This window comes from Narcine bancroftii, chromosome 1, assembly GCF_036971445.1.
Source record: "Narcine bancroftii isolate sNarBan1 chromosome 1, sNarBan1.hap1, whole genome shotgun sequence".
Lineage (NCBI taxonomy): Eukaryota > Metazoa > Chordata > Chondrichthyes > Torpediniformes > Narcinidae > Narcine > Narcine bancroftii.
The window spans coordinates 366368470-366388370 of record NC_091469.1 but is presented as its reverse complement, the minus strand read 5'-3'; the positions used below and the strand labels follow the sequence as shown (position 1 = coordinate 366388370).

Here is a 19901-nt window from a genome sequence, read left to right as displayed (position 1 = left end):
CGAAAGGAATAATACAATTGAATGGAATATTGAAAAGTTATTGAAAGGCAGGTCTGCTTTTGATCACACTGTTTGAGGACAGTAATGAACAAAATCAAAATCTAAAAGCATACAGGATCAAATATGATCCATCCAATCCCGCATAAACGTAGAATTCCAAGAATGGCAAGTATGTCCCTTGGAGAGGCTAAGGTTTAGAGTTTCATTTGAAACATTGGTTTCAGTTCATTTTAAATATATATTTCCAAGCACAACAGCACTGATAATCCGATTTCCAAATATGCTTGAGGTTAAACCCCTTAGTGAATTCCCATCTCAGAGGATTTTTAAAAAGGAAGTTTCCAAAATTAGGACCAGGCCAACAGAAACCACATCCTTCACACCAAATTACTGATATTCTCAGAGATTTATGATTTAGTGATATCCTTTGAATGGTTTGGAAACAAGAATTGGTACACACTGGATTGCAAACAAGATGTGTTGAAATTAAAATACAGGGTACTGCATAAAGTTCACAATCTAAACTGATAAATCTTTATGTACATTGAAGGACTGGAACATCACAGAGAAATAAATCCCTAAAACATTAAAGTTTCTCTCTCTGAAGATGAAACTGGTTCTTTTGAATTTTGTCAGGCAGTTTTCATTCATATTTTATGGAAAAAAAATAGGACAGAACACAGACCAAAATGCTGAGACAGCACTCAGACATTCAGAGGAGCATACAAGGCCTCCCATCAGACAAGTTGAGTGAAAATCATTTTGTGCAGGACTTTCTGAAATGTCAAACATTCTTGAGTATTGCACTGAATATATAGACAAAAATTCAAATATTACAGTAAATGGAAACTCACTCAAGAGCTTGAATGACTTGCTGGGGCAATAGTTATGAAGGCAAAGAGGGCTGCAATATACTGACCTTTTGCCATCTACTTTATATTTCAAAAATAAACAATGACTAATCAGAATATAGGGAGAGTGATGCATCAGTGACTTGGTGCCAGGACTACAACCTTTCCCTCAATTTCAACAAGATAAAAAAGCTGGTCATAAACTTCTGGAAGAAGGGAGAAACTCACTCCCCCATCCACATCAACAGTACGGAGATGGAGTTAGTACTGCTTTAATTTCTGACGCATAAACATCTCCAACAACCTGTCCTGGTCCAACTCATCAGCATGAAGGCCAAAAAAGCACACCAGTACCTCCACTTTCTCAGAGTCCTGAGGATATTTCGCACATCCTCAGCAACTTCAGGATGCATCAATGTGTGGTTGGAGAATACTATGCCCAAGACTTCAAGAAATTGCAGAATTGTGAAAGCTCAAACCATCACACAAAGCCCCCTCCCTTCCATGAATTCTATCTACATTTCCTACTCTCTCAGGAAAACAAGCCAACATATTAAAAGACACCCTGTCCACACTTACTTCTCCCTCCTCCTGTCTGGAAGACTACCAAATTCAAGGACAGATTCTTTCCTGCTGCTACACAAACCTTACACCAGAACAAAAATGTTGCCTTTGCTCTGTACCAACTGATTTCTGTTTGTAAAGGTGAAATTTACAACATGTTCCATTTTTTTTCCCACTATTCCCATTGAAATGTTAAATATGCCTTCATACTGAAATTTGGGTTTTCTCTGAAAATAAAGAGAGAAAATCCCCATCTTCAGTTGGCATAATGCAAAAATCCACTATTCTCAACCGGGTTTTTGGGACTGCCCCCTTAGGATTCTGTTCATCCCCATATAGGCCATGAAAAACAGAAAAATATTATTTAGGTCCATGTGCTGTTGTTCCCCAGGTGCGGGGGTGGGGGGGGGGGGGGGCGGGGAAGCAGGCGTATGCCACAATTGAGGATGGGTGATCTAAGATATTAAGAATGCAGCCACACACACACAAAAAAAATCTCTGGATACATTTTTCACGAGTCATTGGCAAGCTACCTTCACCAGGAAACTGCTTTCTTTATCAAGGGCCAAGAACAACTCTGAGTCACTTTAAAGTGTTTCATTTAGTTCTGTTGATTCACATGAGAGTCACAGAGAAATTGTGGCACATATCTTCTTAGTTCTATCAGCACAAGGTTTAATGTTGTGTGATAAATAGGAAATTGTTGCATGCCACCAAAGGCACTCCCAGAAGATGGAGTGCACATAATTCAGAATGGAATCCACAGATGTTAAAATTACACCTTTGGTGTTTGCTTTCTGCAGCTTTCACAGGTGATGCTTTGTGATTACCAAGGAAGGAACAACACATAATCCAAAATGATCATCAAGTCCTTTCCTGCTTTTGAACAATCTTAAAGTTATATGTTAAATAAACACACTTTTGCAGAAGCAGGAAGGAATTAGGATACCACTAGAAATCACCATAATCTGCAATATTACTGTAAAAGAGATGAAAACAGTTAACTGATGTGGTTGATTAAAACAGGCAGCACAGCACACCACCACCAGCTACCAACCCCCCCCCCCCCCCCACCACGACACACCTTTTCAAGAAGTCAATCAAGAGTGCCATTGAGAGATACAGATGTTCCAATCTCCAGAGGCTACAGCACCCAGCAGAATTAGAAGCATTTCATTTTCAAAGAGAAAGAAAGGATCCAATCAATTCCATTGAAATGCAAATTAACATGAAATAATCAATGTTAATTTCATTCCAGAATCAATTCCATCAAAGGCTTATCATAAATCCAGGTGAGCAAGCCACTCCACACAAACCATTGAATTTGTGCTGTGTCAGTTGTTGTTTAAATGGTAGCATATGTACAGTTAATGTCTAAAAATCCAGATGCCAGAAATCCAGGCCACCTGAGAAACTGGACTCTCAAACTTTTAAAATTTAGGGGGCTTTTGTGTGCATGCGTATGTAAGCGCCACAGATGTACAGCGGCAACAAGCGACCACATTTAATACAGGTAATCGTTTGTATACTGTATTTTTCTTATACAATGTTCATTTTTAAACAATTTCAAGCATCACGTGCTCTTTTTTCTGGAGTTAAAAAAAAGTGCGGCCCAAGAATCCAGAAAATCCAGGCCAACCCAATCCCTGAGCAGTCTGGATTTTAGGATATTGACTGTGTCAACTTTACATCACAAATTATTGCATTATGATTTTGGAACAATCATGAACAAAACTAAAGGAAAGACTAATCATGTGTACATCCAAATGCCACTGAAGAGCTGATTAACATGAAACCAAAATACAGATGGAATACAAAAAGTGACATCTTTCACACTACTACCACCCAGACATGAAACATTAGTTACCCTTTCCTTTCTATGCAAGCTGTGGGACCTGTTGAGTTTCTCCAGCACATTTATATATTGCACGTAAAGGAAAAGGTTCCATGAGTGTCACATAATACTACATTTAGATTATATAGTGTATGTCGTATATTTCGGTGTACAAGTCAACCCCACCTTTTTCAGCCTCATTTTAAGTGTTTTATGGTATATCCGGTGTAGAAGTCAACCCTCATTTTCTGGCTGCCTGAGGTGCCCAGTTGACCAGAGTATGTCGACCCCCAAAGCTCACGATGCCTGAGAAGGGCCATTGACCAGCGTATACGTCGACCACCATAGATCGTGCGGATTGATCTGGGTGTTGGCTGGAGGTGATTGCTATCATGGAGGGTCCATCCATACATCACAACATGTGACAAAAATATGAAGTGAGTTTTTAAGTTGAAAGTGACAGATATGCCCAAGTACTGCTGCAAGATAATTGGATGTGCATAAGAGGTTGGTAAGAGATTGGAGAAAGAAAGAAGAGACTAAAAAAAATACCAAAAAGGCAATGTTTTTCAGAAAAGGAATCACTCGTTGGCCAGAGTTGGAAAATCACATTGCAGAATGGGTACGTGAACAGAGGCAAGACTGCTACATATTCACCCGAAATAAAATAAGAACATTTGCACTGCAGTGGGCCAAGTCGCACCCAGACCTCAGTAATGATTTTGAGGCTACAGTTGGCTGGTGCAATCATTTCATGAACAGGAAAAATCTGCTATTAGGCCAAAAAACAAAAATTGCACAGAAACTACCAATAGATCTTGATCATAAAGTTGTACATTTTCACCAGTTTATTATACAGAACCAGCAGAAACACCTGTTTGCATTGGCAGATATTGGAAACATGGATGAAACCCTCATGAATTTTGACATAGAACATTGGAATGGAAAAGTGTTAAAATTGTGCAAACCAGAAGTACAGGCCATGAAAGGACCAGGTTTACCGTTGTGTTATCATGTATGGCCAACGGGATGAAGTTAAGACCTATTGTAATCTTCAAACACAAAATTTAAATGAAAATGAAATTCCATGCAGATTATTTTGTACTTCTTGAAAAAGGATGAATGGATGAAAATGGTGTAAAACTATGGTAGGCAATATCGGTTTACACAAAGAACAGAGTTTGCTGGTCTGTGATACGTTTTGTAGCCACTTACTGAGAAGTTTAAAAGTCGATCAACACTGCATAATACTTACCTGCCAGTTATCCTTGGTGGTTTGACGTCACTATTCCAACCACTTGATGTCTGCTTGAACAAGCTATTCAAAGACCACGTGAACGAGGAATGGAATACATGGATGTTAAGTGCAGAAAAGTAGTTTACAAAGGGCAGGGCATCACTTGATATGCTGTGTGACTTTGCACTCAAGGCATGGGACAAACTTAATGTAGAGACTGTGATAAAATAGTTTACAAAGTGCAGTATTTCTTGTGCAATCAATGGCACAGAAGAGGATTTATTGTGGGACACAACGAAGCTGAAACCGCCTCATCAGATACAGACTGGGACCTATATGATAACCGTTTAAACAATGAGAGTATGGATGTGCTTGCTGCCATATTTGCTTCAGACGGTGATAGTGAGAGTGATTTTAAAGGGTTCTAAATGTGTTATTGTTTTCAGACAATGATAGCGATTTTGAAGGGTGCTAATTGTGTTGTTGTTTTCAATAAAAATCTCAATGAAACATTATTGCAGTCAGTTTTTTCTTTTGGTTTTTCAAAGGGTCAATTATACGCCAGATCAGCGCAGATTGGATTTTGAGATTTTTGGGTTTCACAACTCAACTTGTACACCAAAATTCTTTAACTTTGTCTACTGTAAGAAAGCAGAGAGTCAATACTTCGTCCAGAGCCCCTCTCAGAAATGAGACCCCAGTGAAGAACAATCTCACAACCCCTGGTTTACAAGGCCAGTGATCTAACCATTCAGCTATCAGAGCCACAAGTAGGCCATTCATTTCATTGGCTCCATACCAGCTCCCTCAGAGCAATCCACTTCTTAACCTTTCACATGCCCACAAACTCCGTCTCAATTCTTTTGTCATTTACCTACACGAGGAGATCATTTTCAGCAGTCACTTAACTTACAAGCTCATCTTTGGGACGCAGAAGGAAACCAGAACACCCAAGGCAAACTCATGTAACCATGGGAAGAACATGAAAATTCCTCAAGATCAGGATTGAACCTGGGTCACTGGAAATGCTTCCAACATTTATTCCTTCATAAATTTGAAACCTCAAAGGAATCAGTCATCCTTATTACAGTAAATTAAATTCTGAATATGCTGCCAAGGTGTAAAATTCTCACCTCCCAAATCAAAGACAGTTGCGCTGTTAATGGTATTCTGTATTAGGCTAGGGGTGGCTCTACAGTAAAGCACATCCTTCTACAGAGGATAGTTAACTTTTTGTCCCAAAATCATTCTGTGCTAAATCACACTGACAGCAAAGAGAAGTGAGATAGTACTTTGTCATGCACAGTTTGATTGTTGCAGTCTGCATCCTGTAACCAGGTCTCGTCTGATTTCTGACAACCAGCCAGTAACTTCTGATGGAAAGAGACTTTGATCCATAACTTGGGGCATCTATAGTGCCCATGAATATCCACCATGTGTTCTTGCATCAAACACATGGATGCCTAACGTGTGCCTGTTGGTTGGGGAATTAGCAGAGGGAGTAAATAGCTTCAAGTCCTGCCTTTAGGAAAAGGGGGTTAAAATTACAGAAAAAAAATAAACAGACATTAATAAATCACAGTGAAAGAGGTCAATAGCTTACATTTGTATGGTTTCACATGTTTATGTTATATTATTTGATTGCAATTTAACCTAAACTTTTATTTTCATCTATGCCCAACTTTAAAATCAGAGTCTGCTTTCCCATTCACATCTCTTTAGTATTGGCACTGTGGCAAGTAGTCTGCCAAGAGAATATTCATTTTGAATGTTAAATCTCATTAATGTGTGGTAACTTTCATTTACAGTCAACCAGTGACCTCTGCAGATAACATCTGGTAACAACCCGAGTGTGAATCATAAAGTCACAATCAAATACTGTAGGATGGTGAGCTGCCTTAAATGGAAGGAGTGACTTTAATGTTTATATTAAACACAGCACAGAACATAACTTAATAATAGAAAGAAGTTTATAGAAAATTTAGAAGGCATGTGTCAAATACAAATATTTGTTCTGAAGTGTTTAGGTGCTTTCAGGTGCTCGGATGCAGATAATGCGCCAGCAGACGCGGCTGGGGGAATGCAGCTTGGACGTTCAGGTGGCCGCGGAGAAGACGTCTTTCTGTCACCTGAACGTGCTGGCTGAAGGAGAGCCGCGTCCAAGCGAACGTGGCTCCTGTGGATGTAGTCACGGCTTGTTTATGGAGCATCTAGTAGCAACATTACAAAAATAATGGAAAAGAAATAAACTTTAATTGTCGTCCACAAAACAATTGTTGGTTTGTTTTCACGAGGACAATATCTCTGCGTATTGCTCCCTACTGAAGTACCCTTTGCTTTTGATCAATGATAATTTATGACAGAATTTCTGTGGGTTTCGGTTTATCAGATTTAAGGACGCAAAGGTTGAGAAATGCTCGTGTAGAACTCTCTCCAGAATGCAAAAATCAATATGAAAGATTAACTGCAACTAACAAGCCTTCCTCATTCTCTATAAACTGACACCAAATTGTGGCCAGCGCGGGACGATAGGGCTGGAGCAGGACGTCAGGGGCCTTGCGTCCTGTGCCGGTCATCCCAGCCCCGTAGTCCCGTTCCGGGGAGGGTAGCTGTCGGCAGGTTGCCAGCTAACTGTCAACAGCCTGCCCGCTGCTAGCTGCTTTGCCTTGCTTCTTTCGTAGGGGGAGCAGTCAGAGCTGGAGAAAATACCTCCTCGAGGAGGGTTAGGTAAGTGCTCCTCGGGGCTGGGTTCTCCACTTTCAGGTGGCCTCCTGACAGCCGCATTCGGGTATTTTAGGCGGCTGACCACTAGGTAGGCGAACCGGCCCCGCTTGTAAGCCACGCGGTGGGACAGCCAGCCAAAATGGCGCCGTCGGGGGTTTTCCCTTCCTCCCAGCACGGGCCTGGGTGACGTCAGTGTCCTCCAGCGCAGTTCTCAGCCAGGTCCGGGCTGGGAGTATAAGTGCAGCCCAGCAGCCTACAATAAACTAGTCTGCTCACTAAGCTCAACCCGTCTGGTTGTGTGTGTTCTTTCAGGAACAGTTTAGCTGCTGCTACAATTGGTGACCCCGACTGGTTCAAATGTCTTTGAACCAATCAGGAGACGGACACCTGGTTCGGCCACGCGAAGGCTCGATTTCACCTCCACCAGATTTCGTCCGACACAACCAAATTCTACCACGTGGTCGCTGCCCTGGACCAGGCCACTGCCAGATGTGTGCTGCACCTCATTCACCACTCACCCGCCGAAGACAAATATGAGACCATCAAGCGAGTGCTTACCGGATCCCTTGGACTATCCAGACACCAGCGAGCTGCTCGGATGCTGCACCTCAACGCCCTGGGGGTCAGGTCCCCGATGGAGCTGACAGACGAGATGCTCGCGCTCATGGGTGAGCACGCCAACTGCCCACTCTTAGAGTACATTTTCCTCGACCATATTCCTGGGGACATCGGCCGCTGCTGGTCCAGGAGAGCTTCACCGACCTGAGGAGGGTCACCCAGAAGGCCCAAGAGCTATGGCTCACACGATTCCCAGAGGGCTCAGCAGTCCAGCAAGTCATGAGGCACGGGCACAACCATGCCAAGCACCCCCCCCCCCCCCCCCCCAGCACTGTGGTAGAGCATCCGGCCCCTGCAGGGGCCCTCAAGAGCATAATCAAGGCCACAGCATCCATTCCAGGCCTCTGCTTCTACCACCAGCGCTGGGGAGCCAAGGCTTAGAAGTGTCGTCAGCCCTGCTCGTTTCAGGGAAATGACTAGGCCGGCCGCTGTTAATGGCTGTGGTGGCTGGCCAAGGACACAGCCTCCTCTACTTGCGGGACTCAGTCAGCGGCCGGCGGTTCCTCATTGACACTGGAGCTCAGATCAGCGTCATCCCAGCCATGGCCGTCATGTCCAAAAACCGACCTCATGGACCTACCCTCTGTGCGGCCAACAGAACAGAAATGCGGACATATGGAGACAAGACGGTCCACTTCCAGATCGGCCAATGAAATTTCACGTAGAGGTTCACTGTCTCGTCCCTCCCGACCGACCGCCATCTTGGGTGCAAACTCCTACTCCTGAGCACTGTTGCATGGTTGGGTCGCCCGGTTCGGCATCCCAGGTCACCTCACCAGCGATCGGGGCACCCAGTTCACAACTGTGCTCTGGGCACAGCTCGTCAGCAGGTTGGGGATCCAGCTACACCGTACCACGACCTACCACCCGCAGGCCAATGGACTGGTTGAACGTCTGCACCGCCACCTTAAGTCGGCACTCATGGCCCACCTCATCAGTCCCGACTGGGCGGATCAACTACCTTGGGTGCTCCTGGGCATCCGCTCCACTCCCAAGGAAGATCTACAGGCATCATCAGCTGAGCTGGTCTACGGTGCGCCGCTGGCACTACCTGGTGAGTTCATCAACGCACCTCACAATCCCCAGCAGTTGCCGCATGAACTACTTCCTCACCTCAGGACACGCTTGGACTTGTTCGAACCCCCACCCCCGCCCAGGCATGGCACCCGCCCATCTCACGTTCCCGGCGAACTGCTTTCCACGGAGTAAGTTTTCGTTCAGTGGGCCCTGACCGCGGCATCTCTGCAGCGACCGTACGATGGGCTGTACAGGGTTGTACAGCATTCCAGCACTATGTTCACGCTGGACAATGGTGGCAGGCAGGAGCTGTTTCACGTGGACAGACTGAAGCCAGCGCACCTCGATCCCACCGAGCCAGTGGTTGTAGCCCAGCCCAAGAAGTGAGGCCGCCCGGCGAAAAAGGACATTGGCGCCGGTTCTGGGTGGGGGGGGGGGGGTGCTGTATGGCGACTCACCACGAGGCAGGCGAACCAGCCCCGCTTGTAAGCCACGCAGCGGGGCAGCCGGCCAAAATGGCGCCATCAGGGGTTTTCCCTTCCTCCCAGCATGGGGCTCAGAAGCCCACGCTGGGGAATCACATGATGCTGGGTGATGTCAGCGCCCTCCAGAGCGGTTCTCAGCCAGGTTCAGGCTGGGAGTACAAGTGCAGCCCAGCAGCCTGCAATAAACTAGTCTGGTCACTAAGCTCAACCCATCTGGTTGTGTGTGTTCTTTCAGGAAATGTGTAGCTGCCGCTACATGGCTTTACATTCGGGTATCCTGGCCACCTGGAAACACCTTTAAACTAAACTGGTCAAATATTTCCACCAAACCATTCAGAAGTGTTTAATTACACCTGTCAAATATGAATTGAGTCCAAATATCTAGATTTGGATCCAATTTACCATAACTAATCTCCTACCTAATCTAATATACTAATCCCAGAAAATGAGCAGTAGGTTGATTCTGTGATAATATGAAAATTCAACTTTATGTAAATTTAAGATTCCTTTATTGTCATGAAATTGTACAAAAATTTCAAATCCAATTCGTTATGATCGCATTGGCAGTGGCCAGGAAGTACATAGTGGCTACCTGGAAATCTAACTCCTGCCTGAGCATTACTTGCTGGAACACAGCAAAACAAAGCTGTGTTCCCCTGGAGAAAATTATTTACAACTTAAGAAAAAGTATAACTTTTTTTGGAAAATTCGGAAACCATACTTAAATCCCATTGGAGCATGGACCAGTGTGGACCAGCACCGCCCTACCTTCCCTGTCTATCCCTCAATTGGTGGGGTGGGGATTCCATCCCATCCCAACCAGAAAAAATCAAAGAAGAAGCAGCCTGAGCACTGGCAGCTATGCCAACCCCATAAAACCCTGATATATGTTTTATACCTTTGGTGTGAGTGGCTTGAATGTTGTGTGTAATTGTAGTTAGCTAAATGTTGTGCTGTGCTAAATGCAGGAGATGGGGATGAAAAGAGCTTGAACTCTGCAGAAAACTGGATAATTGTAACCTGTAGTCAACACTGATACTGTTAATATTGACACTGATAACGTTGATAACTGTTTGAGTTTAGAAAATCATAAATAAAATATTCAAAAGAAAAAGCAGCTCCAAACCCTGAGCTTCTTCACCCCTTTCTGCATCAGGATCCCCGACTTCCTCATCAAAAGACTACAGCCAGTAGGAATTGATAAAAACACCTCCTCCTTACTATCAACATAGGCACACCACAAGGAGCATGCTTGCTTAACCCTCTGCTTTACTCACTCGACATCCATGACTGTGTGACAAGGCACAATTCCAACGCTATCTACAAATGTGCCAATGACACCACAATTGTCGTCAGAATCACAAATAGCAATGAGGAAGCGTCCAGGAGGGAGACAGATCAATTCGTTGAGTGGTGTCATGCCAAAACACTTGGAGCAAGAAAAAACTCCAAGGGCTGGTAACTCAGCCTGCAACATCACAGGCACCAGACTTCACTCTATCAAGGACAACTACAAGGGGCGGTACCTTAAGAAAGCAGCCTTTAACTTCAAGGATCTCCAACACTCAGGCCAATCCCTCTTCTCTCTGCTACCATCAGGGAAAAGGTACAGGAGCCTAAAGAAGAGCACCCAGTGGCACAAGGTCAGCTTCTTCCCCACTGCCATCAGATTCCTGAACAATCAATGAACCTTACTTTGACTTTTCATACAACAATAAATAAAAATAGTGCATGTTTTTCATCTGAGTGCTGCCACAACTCAACAAATTTTGTGACTTGCTCATGACAATAAATTCCGATTCTAATTCTGGTTCCCACGAGCTAGTCTCTGGCAGACAATGTGAGTCCTTTGGCTTCTGAGCCCTTCACTGGTATGCCACTGAGGTCACATTCCCTGTATTGTTGCCTCAAGGTTCCTTCTCCTCATGGGGATGGCATGGGAAGAGGTTTTGAGAAGGTAGTGGCAAGCTTTGGTCTTAAATCACTGCATTTAGCATGATGTTACTAATTACAAAGACAAAATTTGATCCAGTGGTGTTGATTGCACATTGATATATTTCCAAGTCACCATGATGTGTAGATTAGAGAAGTCATGGCAGTTTGTACTGTTATGGGCCCAGAGGACCCCAAAACCCAGCAGCAGTAGATATTCACCAAGACAAATGGTTACTTAAACAAAAGTTGCTTTTGATTATCTTTAAACATGAAAATAGAATCAAACTTTAACTTATCACTATTAACTTACTTAACCTAACTTACCCCCCCCCCTCTAATTCTAAGCGCATGTGTACATAATGTGTGTGAAAATTCAGAAAAGTTATTTGATTCACAGTCCAATCTCACTTCTCACTCCTCCAAGTTCACTGGTTGCAGGCAATTCTTATACTATGCACAGAATTTAACATTTATAAAGTTCACCAAGCTTTTGAGCTTGAAAGGTAAATGGTTACCACTCAGTCAGGTTCTTGTCGGTTTTCAGAGAGAGATTTGCTGTTCCAGGACATCCACAACTGATGTACTTCCATCTACAAATGTGTCTTGCTTTTTTTTTAAAACTTTATTTATTCGTTCAAAATACAGACAATAAGTAACATATATAACAATAAACAAAGCATGAATGTTATATTTTATATATATTTTAAAAAAGAAAGAAAAAGGAAAGAACCCCCCCCTTTCAGCCAACTCTTCTAAGGAGAGCCACAAAGAAAAAAGAAAAAAAATAAAGAAAAGCAAAGCATACATATTAAAATCTAGTCAATAGAAATCAAAATGTAAATATTCTGAATATAACAACCACCTATTAATAAAAAAACTATAGTTATCCACGAAACATATGTAATTTTTCCATTATTAAACAATATTTCATCTCATTATGCCAAAAGTCTCAAATTTAATAATTTCAAGTAAAATCATATCTCTACCGAACACATGTTTTACCAAAGATCGAATTTGATAAAAATACGCTTACGCTTAATCGGACTGTTTAAACCCCGAACATTAAAAGTAGCAAACTTCAACTTTGACATATCCACTAATATTACTAAAAACTAATAATATCAATATATAAAGACTCAGATCAACATAAATAGGCCCTCCAATAGGAGAAAAAAAGAAACCACAAATTAAAGTCTAAATAAAATGAAAAAAAAAGATAAAAAGAAATCCCCCCCCCAAAAAAAAACTACCAAAAGGTAGTAATCCCTAAACAAAAGTTGGGTGTGGATCACTCACCAGTGGCTGATGACTAGTAGAACATAGAGCAAATTTCTCCCTCCCCAGCCAAACAAAGAATAACAACAAGATATCATAATAACATAAAAAGAAAATAAAAATAAGAAAGTTCTTCCATTCATCCAAGAAATTCCAGACTCGGCAACCCCATTTCAAGGAAACGGATCTTTCCATTCCCATTTCTCCCATTTCTGTCGTTTCTTCCATTTCCAGAACAACCAGATTTTTCTTTAGGAGACAATGGTGGACTACGTCTTTGTCCTCTTACATCTGGCACCAAGTCAGGAAAACTCATTGCTTCACACTCATTCTCAAAAAACCGAGATTGAAAGTCTCCACAAAACACCTTCAACACTGCCGGATAGCGAAAAGTAGACTTATAACCTTTATGCCACAAAACTTCTTTAACTGGATTAAATCGACGCCGATGCTGATTAACCTCTTGAGTCAAATCAGGATAGAAAAAAACTCTACTATTCTGAATCATTAACGGGGCTTGTTGTTGACTCGCATTTTGCACTGCTAAACGAAGTATCGTTTCTCTGTCCAAATAATTCAAACATCGAATTATCACAGGTCTCGGTGGTTGACCAGACAAAGGTCTTCTTCTTAAGGCTCTATGAGCTCTTTCCAATACCAGACCTCCAGAGAAAAATTCCTGCCCCAGTATTTGTGGAATCCATTTGGTAAAAAACCGAAGAGTATCTTGTTCTTCCATACCTTCTGGCAAACCAACAATCTTCACATTATTCCTTCTACTTTGATTCTCCAAATAATCTACTTTCCTCTCTAACTCTCTCTCACGTTCTCACAATTCTTTAACGGATTTTTCCTCCTCCAACACTTTTTCCGTATTAGAAGCCACTTGTTGTTGACATTTCAAAATATCAGCCTGAAATTGTTTAAAATCCTCACAAGATGCTTCCACACATATTTTAACTGTATCCAGTTCCAAACTGAGCCTCTGAGACATTTCATTCAGCATAGGCTGAATGATAAGGCTTAGCTGTTTACATTGTAATTCAGAAAAGCTCAGCCCTGCTTTCTCTTGCGTAGTGGCAGAACCAGGTAACTGCAGCTCCTGCTGCATCTCAACAACAGGCAGTTTAACAGTTTTACTGCGGGTCTGGACTCCCAGCGATGGCACCCCAACTTCCTCAGGGGGCCGATGCTGTTCTCCCCCCACAACCCATTGTTGCTTCAAAAACTCACGGTAAAGATCAAGATATTCAGGTTGGAACACTTCCTGGGGCATTTCAAGCAATGGAGTCATCTTCTTGCCTGCCCCCTCCATTAAAGTCGGCAGGCTGCCAGAATCAGGATCCACATCGGGGGCACACGCACCTTCCTCCTGAGAACGGGTAATTCCAGTGATGTCCTTCTCCTGGTGAGTAGTAGTCATTTTTTCAGCTCCCACAGACAATCTCTGTGGTTTAGGCTTGAAAGAAAGCAAACCTGAAGTTGTAGCAGACTGTTTAGGTTCTAAATCTTCAACACTCCGAAAATGTAGTTTCTTCTGTACTTGAGGTTTAATCTTTTTAGCCATAACAATTCCTTGATACTTTAAACTAAGTTTAAAAAAATTTAAACCTGAAAACAAAGAGTAAAAAACGGGTTCTTAAAAGTCTGGCCAGAGAAGTCGAGATTACACGTCTAGACTCTACGCCATCTTGCCACACTCCCCACCTCAGTGTCTTGCTGACGAAACTTGCCCCTTCGGGGTTCTCCAGATGATAATCTCTTTCTTTTAGGTCACCGCAGAGTTCGTTTGCTATTTCCCTTATTTCAAGTGAAACATTATGCAACCAGCCATCTCTTCTTGTATGGATCACAAGGGCTTTGACCAGGCTGAACCAAGAACTCACAACCATCTTCAAAGTGGGGTTTTTCTACAAGCTTGCCAGATTGTCATGTTTCAGTCCCAGCTGCCACTGTAGAACTGAATTCTCTCTCTCTCTCTCTCTCTCTCTCTCTGATAAAAGCCTGTTTGACTCTCTGCTTGCAAACCCACATGGCCTTCCTTAGAACAGCAAACTGCATTCAGACTGTGGCACCGGACCCAATCTTCTGAGTCCATTCATCTGTTGCTTTCCAAAACAATAATCCAGTACTCCACAGCATGTCCAATTAACACCTACTTCTGAAGTCCTTTTAGGCATTCTTCAAAGTTTTTGCAAAGGCACCCAGAGCCTGGACTGTCTGGTTTGAGCAGAGCTCTGACATTTTAAATCAGATCTGTTTTGAAGTGTTTGTTTGTGACCTACACTAATAAACCTCCCACAATTTATCTCCTTTAAAACGTTTCTATATATAATATAAAATATAATCTGTCACAGCATCCACTGTTCTTGTGGAATTAGCATAGACGAGGAGGTGAGACCAGAGTCAGATCAGCTATGTGGGGTGGAGTAGGAGGGGAGGCTTGAGGGAGTCAGGTGTGTTATTCTGTTTTGGTCTTTCCAGTGGGACCAAGCACATGTCAAAGGATTAGTTGCAGATGGAGAAGGTGCCAAGTGGGCCAATTGAATTACACCAAGTAAAATGAACCTTAAAGTGAACAAGCTAACTGCATAGCAGGAAAAGAGAGGATAAATCATTGGTGCAATATTTGAGATGTTGAGCACAAGGTTCTTGCTGGGGGACACACAATACTGTATTTCAGAGCTTAGAACTGGAGAAGAAGGGGCCTTGTTAGTGTGGGAGTTAGCATAACACTATTACAGCACCAGTGATCTGGGTTAGAATTCAGCGATGTCTGTACATTCTCCGCATGACGTGCCAGGTGCTCCAATTTCCTCCCACCCTAAAAAAAATTTATGGAGTTACTAAGTTACTTGGGTAGCATAGGTTTCAACTGTGCTGTAAATACATTTTAAAACATTTAATTTAAAACATGGAAATAATCCAGCAAATCAGTGTTCCAGAACATCTTATCGAGAGAGAAATCCACACTAATGAGCAGAGACAACAGAAAGTTGAGGAACCATCCAAGAGAAGGGAAGATTATGAGTGGAGTGATTGCTTCTACAGTGGAAAATGAAAACTCTGATCAGAGTCCAAGTAAATTCAACTGAACTAATTAGAGTAAATCATAGCAACATGGCTAAAAGTGCAGGAGATGATGGGTGATCCAAAGGCTTTGTTATCACCCACATGTTGAAATAAGGTTCACTTCTCAAAGACTGCATAAGATTTTAAATTTAATTATATTTTACACCCCCAATAAAGGAAAACACCCCAAATTCCATTTTAATCTTTTCATTGTCATATCTAGTTATTTTATAGAATCAGTAGAAAAATACTCCAAAGTCTCCCTGTTCCTCCACTTCTCTCAGTCACCTTCTATTTATTATATCTTCCCTTGCCTTTTTTGCACTTCGCCAAAATGTATCTGGATATAAAAGGCAGTGTTGGCAACACAGTTTCCTGCCACATATAGCATTTTCAGGGAAAATGGACAAGTCATTCAAAATCTAGGCACAGGCCAAAAACATTGGTTATATATCTTTACCTTCATTGATGTCCAGTTTTCAGCTGCCAAATCTTTCCTGAATTTGCCCCATTTAGCATTTTTGTGATGCCACACAATATGATGGAGGCTGTAATTGGTGCAAAGACAGAACTTTGCCATCACAAGAATTGCCCAGCCAATGGTATCATGAGCAGATGCATCAAACAGAGGTACATCGATGAAAATAAAGTCAAGTAGGTTAGAGATGAGGGTTGGGTTTCATTGACTATTGCTCATGTAATGAAGCAATCTGTCTCCATCCCGCAAGACCCAGCAAGAATAAGATGGTTGGTGGGAACATTTTAGACAACAGTGATCTTCAATTAGAGAGAGTGATAATTTACCATTGCATTGCCATCACTCAATTCTCCACCAACAAACATCATTGACCAAACTATTAACAACATAAATACTAGAGCAGGTCAAAAGCTGGGGATTCTCCAATGACTGATTAGGCTTCTAATACTACATAAATTTTCCATCAGCTGCAAGGTGCAAGTCAGGATGAATGTAACAAACTATCTGAGGACTTTTTAAAAAATGTGCAAAATGGGCAACAAAGAAACAAGTTAGGTAAACAAGATGGAATATTTTGGTTATAAAAAGAGGGAGATCAATTATTACTTGGAGATGCTACTGTTGGTGGAGTAGAGGAACAAAAGGAACTCAGAGAAGAAATTCGGCAATCATTAAAAGTAGTTCTATGGGCTAGCTAGTAAGGCCAAATTAAAACAAAAACAAGCACAAGGATTTATTTCAGATGCAAAAGTGAACAAAGTGGAAATTATGATAAACCTGTGAAAAGAAACTTGATAAGAGCATATTTAGAGTACAATGAACAGTCCTGGATGCTTTATTATATAAAGGACAACTGTAGAGGGAATTGAATTGGGTTGCTTTTCATAGGCTAAAATGGGATATAGCTAGTATACATAGTTGAGTGTCGAGATAGCAGATGCAGTTAAATCCAGATTAGCATGTAATGATGTAGTGTAGCACTTTGGAAGGTCAAACTTGAGGGCGGAGAGTATGGTCAATGGGAGGATACTTAACAATGTTGAGGAACAGAGGGATCTGGGAGTCCAGGTCCATAGCTTCCTCAATGTTGCTACATAAATGGATAGGGTGGTCAAGAAGGCTTGTGGTGTGCTGCCCTTCATTATTAGAGGGACTGAGTTTAAAAGCTGCCAGGCAATGTTTCAGCTCTATAAAACTGTTTAGACCATACTTGGATTATAGCATTTGGTTCTGGTCACCTTATTACAGGAAGGATACATTACAGAAGCTTTAGAGGAGCAGAGAATTACCAGGATGTTGCCTGGAATGGAGAGCATGTCTTATGAAACAAGGTTGACAGAGCTAGGGCTTTTCTCTTTTGGAGCAATGAAGTATGTGTTGGTGGACAAATACCTAGGGGCAGCACAGTTGGCGTAGCAGTTAACACAACGCCTTTACAATACCAGCGATCAGGATCAGGATTCAAATCCTGTGCTGTCTGAAAGGAGTTTGTGTGTTCTCCCTGTGTCTACGTGGGTTTTCGCTGGGGGCTCCAGTTTCTCCCACCATTTGAAACATACTGTGGGGTGTAGGTTAATTGGTTGTAAGTTAGGCAGCAAGAACACATGAGCCAAAATGGTCTGTTACTGTGCTGTATGCATGCTTAAATTTATGAGGGGCTTAGATAGGGTGGGCAGCCAGCATCTTTTTCCTGGGGTGACATTAGCAAATACCAGAAGACATCAGATTAAGGTGAGTGGAGGAAATTTTAGAAGAGTTATCAGAGGTGTTTTTAAACAAAAAACTGGATTACATACAGTGCAGTCAGAAAAGTTTCTTCTTTTGCTATGTTTAATAGAGTCTGGACATAGGCAGAGTGGTAGAACTGCCTTCTTCTCAGCCTTCCTGGATGATTGAACTGTACATTGCACTGTGCAATTCCAGGCACTTTCCAAAGTTTCTATATTGGCCTAAAATTGGTTGGGCTAGTACTGAATAAACTTTTCACTCATTTCCCCCCCCCGCCCCCCCACCCCATTTCTGACTGGCCTGCTAACTGGTGCCAGAAAAAAAATAGGAGAACTCTCAGCAGAAAACCATATTTGCACAGGACCTACACAGAGCTTTTGTTTAAAATCACAACTTCATTTAAGACACTAATTGTCCTTCACAAGAGATCATAACAAAATATCATCAGTTATCCTTGCAGCCTCCAAAAGCATCCATGCCAAGGCTCAAAACATTTTACCTCAGCCTGCTTCCAAGACACGGGACACTGCAACAACATTCCAGTTTGCTAAAGAATGTGACATAAGGAAAGTCACTGAGGTAACAGTACACAAGAAAGAAAATTTCATTTTATCCCTCATTTCATAGAAATGCTGATGGAGCCAGAATGAGAGCAAAGAGAAAATACTGGAGTTCTGGAATCCTGAGAAGACAAAAAAAAACATGCTGGAAGAACTCAGTGTATCAAACACCATCTGTGGGTAGAAATAATCACTTGTGGCGGCTCACCACAAGGCAGGCGAACCAGCCCTGCTTGTAAGCAACGCGGTGGAGCAGCTGGCCAAAATGGCACCGTTGGGGGTTTCCCTTCCTTCCAGCTCAGGACTCAGAAATCCGCGCTTGGGGACCACGTGATGCCCGGGTGACATCAGCGCCCTCCAGCACGGTTCTCAGCCAGATCCAGGCTGGGAGTACAAGTGCAGCCCAGCAGCCTGCAATAAACTAATCTGCTCACTGAGCTCAACCCGTCTGGTTGTGTGTCTTATTGCAGGAGCAGTGTAGCCGCCACCACACACTCAACATTTTGGGTCGTGACCTTCTATCGAGACAGAAGGAGAACCCTCTACATTGAGGAGACTGGGAGATAGTTTTGTTGAGCACCTCAAAAATAGTGTGGATCTCCCAGAGGGCACCCATTTCGATTCCCCATCTCGTTCTCTTGCTGACATGTCCATCCTCAAATTAGAAGAACAACACCCTCATCCTCCAACTGGGCACCCTCTAACCTGATGGCATTAATATTGACTTCCCTGGCATTCTTTAAAAGTTCTACCAACCCCACCCCTTCCCCGTCGCCTTCTCCTTGCTCCGTCTCTCTCTTCCCTATCGCCTTTTGCATTGACACCTCTCCCTTTATCCTAGCAAATTAACACCTTTCATCGGTCGGATTCCTCCCCCAGCCAGCGTGGTCTGAATCCTGAGATTTTCTGAATTTGGCTAATTCTGCTTATTCCTTGAAGAAGGGCTCAGGCCCGAAACAGCCGCAATATATTTCTGGACGTTGAAAGACCAGCTGAGTTCCTCCAGCATTCCAGGGATAGTTGAGAATGAAGAATTCACTGGCCTTGGTCAGCGGTGTAATCCAAGACAGGCCGTCTTGCAGAAACGCTACCAAATAGAATCATTTCAACAGCTCGCTTAAATGTTATATCATGTAAAAGTGAAACTTCATGAAGCAGACGAGTGTTAACTAACCGCAGTCACGGAGAAAACGGTTGCCATTCAACCCGCGTCGACCTCAGTCTCCTTTGACTCGTTTCAAGATGGCGCCGACCACAAAACAATCACTTTAAACCGTGGAGGTTTCAAGCCGTGGGGGCCGCCATTTTGTCAACATTGCAATAACTTTATTGACAACAGACACGGAAAGCCGGGGAACACGGGAGGTCCGATCGCGGCTGGGGTTTGTCGCATCTCGCCAGCGGGTGTTGTTGTTCTAGTTTAGATTTGTAGCATTTGCAGGGTTTCTTTTTATTGATACTGACTTGATTGACACGGTTATGGTTTTGAACTCCTCATGTGAAAGGCATTGATTGATATTGTC

General features: G+C 42.8%; 1 protein-coding gene across 1 annotated transcript in view; it reads right to left on the bottom strand.

Moving 5' to 3' along the window:
• The window catches only part of coa1 (cytochrome C oxidase assembly factor 1), a 66171-nt gene extending 46488 nt beyond the window's left edge, over positions 1–19683 (bottom strand). The window contains exon 1 of the mRNA XM_069912750.1: positions 19553–19683. The gene's annotated coding sequence lies outside the window, so the exon portion shown is untranslated. The remainder of the gene's footprint in view (positions 1–19552) is intronic.
• Positions 19684–19901: the final 218 nt, after the last annotated feature.